Below are 3,711 nucleotides of genomic sequence, written 5' to 3' on the forward strand. Positions count from 1 at the left end.
TTGCCATGGTCATGGTCATGGTCAACCACCGCACTGCAAATATGCCCGACCAGCTACCACTGCTGCTGCTGCTGCAAGTGGATACAGCGCTACGCTATGCAAATATATCAAATGCTGGGATAATTCAAAATCATCGAACAAATCGGCAGTCAACGCAGCTAAGGATTTTGTCTGAATTTTATTTCATTTCATTTTTTTTTATGCCCATCTATGGCATATGGATTTTACTTGCCAAAAATTTTTGTTGAGTTAGTTAAATCTTTACACAATTTGATGGCGCTTGAGAGTCCACTACACATCCAGCATTACCATCATCAGCGGCAGCAGCAGCAACTTGAACGCTATAATCACCTCTATTGAAGAAGACCAAGTGTAGCTGAGTGGGCGTGTGACCCCTTTCATGCGACACAACAACTTGGCAGCCGTCTGGTCTGCTGCGAACGACTGCTCACCATGGCATGTCTGTCTGACCCATTGTCTGCCCTTGGCGGTATTGAAAATCTGAATTAAGCTGCAACACCAATGCTGTCAAACGCGAACACACGCACACACACACGCACCCTTTCTACCTTCCCTGCTTTTAAGGGGAACAACGAAAAGGCTTTTAGTCGTTTTTCGCCTGGCCAATATTTCATGGAGTGCATGGGCGTATTTTTACACTGATTGCATGGCCGTTGTGTGTCCGGCAATACCCCCAAATCTCGAACCACACTGTCAACTTGTGTTCAACCACATACCAGCGCGCACGTACATACACACATTTAAACATTTGTCGTTTTCATCATGTAAATATGAATATTTGCACAAAATTCATTTAAAATTCGAGTATCGACGATTGACTAACCACGTGTTTCACCGCCTTTTCCGAATTGTGACTTTTTATAACATTAATTATTCTTTTTTTTTTTGCTTAATTCTCTGCTTTTTGACTGTGCACCAACCTGCGGCCAACGACCGCCCAGCCAACGTCCGTAGTCCATTTTGCCTGCTGCTCTCGCTGGTCACACAATTTTTCGAGTGTTGACCACTCAAGTGTTGCAAATGCAATGAAATGTAATGAAAATCAAATTGAAAATTCTCATATTTGTATTTTGTAATTAACGAAATTAAGAGGCGTGCACTGGCGCGTACTTATGCGTATTTAATAGGATTTGAGTTGGTTGAGTTTTGATTAAAACAAAAATATTGGAAATTAGATGTGATTGAAGTGTATTGAGTGTTGGTTGAAAAGTTGTATTAATTAAGGCACAAACAAGATTTATTACAGTCAGATTAGATTCGAAAATTGGTAATCTATTCATATTTTTGTATCCCTGCAGGAAATGTATCTAACTATAAGTTAACTTGGAGCTTATTAGGAAAGAGCTCAAGGTTACTATTATCTGTTTATTTTTTTTTTGAGGAAAGCTAACTATTTACATATATTTCTATGGTGACGGCCTCTGAATAGTCACATAAGGTGTCAACTTACTTGTAACTAACTACTTTTGCACATAAAATATGAATAAATAAAAACATATTTTAACATTTTTTTAATTGTTTATCTATTTACTTTTTTAATTAACATTAACACATTTGTTTACATATTCTGCTGTAGGTGGTCCCATATTCGAATTTTGTCAGTAATAACTTAAAATATAGTTCCTCATTTTATTTGTTCTGAGTTCGAAAAAGTATTTTTGAAGTGCAGAAGAGAAGTATATTCAAAGTAAAATTTGTATGAGGAAGTTTAAATATAGACTTCCCAGCAAGCAAAATAAAAAACTTAAAGTAGGGTTTTTAAAGTTTACTAAGACAAATATAAAGCTGCCAAACCCATATTTTTAGTTTATAAAACGCTTGAAAAAAATACGATTTATAATCGAAACGGCACCTTTTTTATACGCGTATGAATATAAATTTATAATAAATTTTAAAAAGAAGGTATTTTTTCCTGATTTTGTCGTAAACATTTGCCTTAAATACTTTTAAGTTATTTTTAAAACACCCTCAGAAATGCTTGTTGGATTGTTTAAAGAAAACCAACCAACCTGATTAGGTTTGCATGACTTCTGCATTACTTTCGACTAGTTTTAAATTAGTTTTTTGAGTTAACTAAAAGTTATTTATGTTCTTTATCGGAATCCCGCGAGATAAACTACCTACAAGTTCGTTATTTTTTATCAATTGGTAATTTTTTTCTGCAGGGTAGCTAGAATACAGGCCAATATATTTTATATATACAGCCTTGCAATAAGCTGTATTTTTATATACAACAACAAAAAATTATTTCACGTGACTCGAATATTCAATAACAAACCTATACATAAAACCAAGTTCGAATAACGGCATCCGTGATCAAAAGAAACTCGATTCGAATCGAATGAATTGAAAAGCCAGCTGTTTCTTATATAATAAAATTGGAATTGAAAAAGTGAGCTCACTGCCGAATGCTCAAAAATAAATTTCGTATAAAATTTGATTCGATCAAGGATGCCCTGTATTATTTTAATTTGTCTAATTTCAAAACAAACTATGCAACTAATTTTTTACATCAACCGTATTTTTCCTTGTTAAACTAACTGAATAAATACGCTATTAAATAAACTGTTAAACTGCATAACTAAAAATTCCTCTCTTATAAAAACTGTGTATCATTGGCACCACTATACAAATATTTCAATGAGAGTAACTGGATTTCATTTCGTTCCGCTCTAGTCACGTTTGAGAAAAAGTTGAGAATTCAACATTTCTCAATTTGAAAATAAAGGAAAACTTCATATTAATAAATTGCCTTTTAGTTTGAGAACGCTATCAACGGTTATTTGAGATGCATTTGAGAATCTGCGTTTGAGATTTGAGAAAAGGACTGATTCTCAAATGCATCTCAAATTGACATTAAACTAAGTAAAAATAGCCAAAACTTACTAAAATGTCGCGTCCCAGTTTTTATTTGGTTCAATGTATGTGTATCTCGGTAACCGATTTATCAATTTGTAACAAACTCAGTGCAATTATTGACCTTGGCATAAAAAAGCTATATGTTCAAAATTTTTGAAATCGGACTAAACTTACGCCCACATTCCACTTCAAAACAAATTAAAAACGCGTAAAAAACGTTAAAAGCGTATAGTACATTGCTTTAAAACGTTGCACCACGTTGAATTTTGTATTCTAGCAGCTGGAGGAACGTATACTAAAAATTTCAGACATGTGCTTGCGATTTAAAAGTAAACATTTTTTTCACAAAAAAGTTCCAAGTTTCTGAGAATTGCCCATTTATTTATATTTAAATTTAAATTCATAATTATTTTGGCTTATTTTAATCGCCTCCAAGCGAAACTGTGATCTCAGAACCAGAACCGATAGTCTTCACCCGACGCCACAGCCGACATTTGTAAGGAAGGGAATTAACCGCGTTTTATTTTTGGCTTTGGCAATTCGAAGGTAGATGTCGTTAAACGCTTAAGTTCTTCGAAATTGTCGAACTGGTAGGACATCGCTTTAGCACATACTAGTTAATGAACTAGTATTTTTTCAGACTGGTTTGGCTTTTCACTGCAGGGTACATATGGCATTTCCACTAAAATTCCTACCTCTCTACTCTACCTATTGATACTATGCACTAAGCATAGTGCTTGCTGTTTCTCAGCTACCTACTCAACTAGTAGCGCACTAGTGAAAGGTGGCCACCAGCTCGCTGCCTATAGTATATGAATGAGCAATATATTT

This window comes from Rhagoletis pomonella, unplaced genomic scaffold, assembly GCF_013731165.1.
Source record: "Rhagoletis pomonella isolate Grant_MI unplaced genomic scaffold, Rhpom_1.0 Rhpom_scaffold_00008, whole genome shotgun sequence".
Classification (NCBI taxonomy): Eukaryota; Metazoa; Arthropoda; class Insecta; order Diptera; family Tephritidae; genus Rhagoletis; species Rhagoletis pomonella.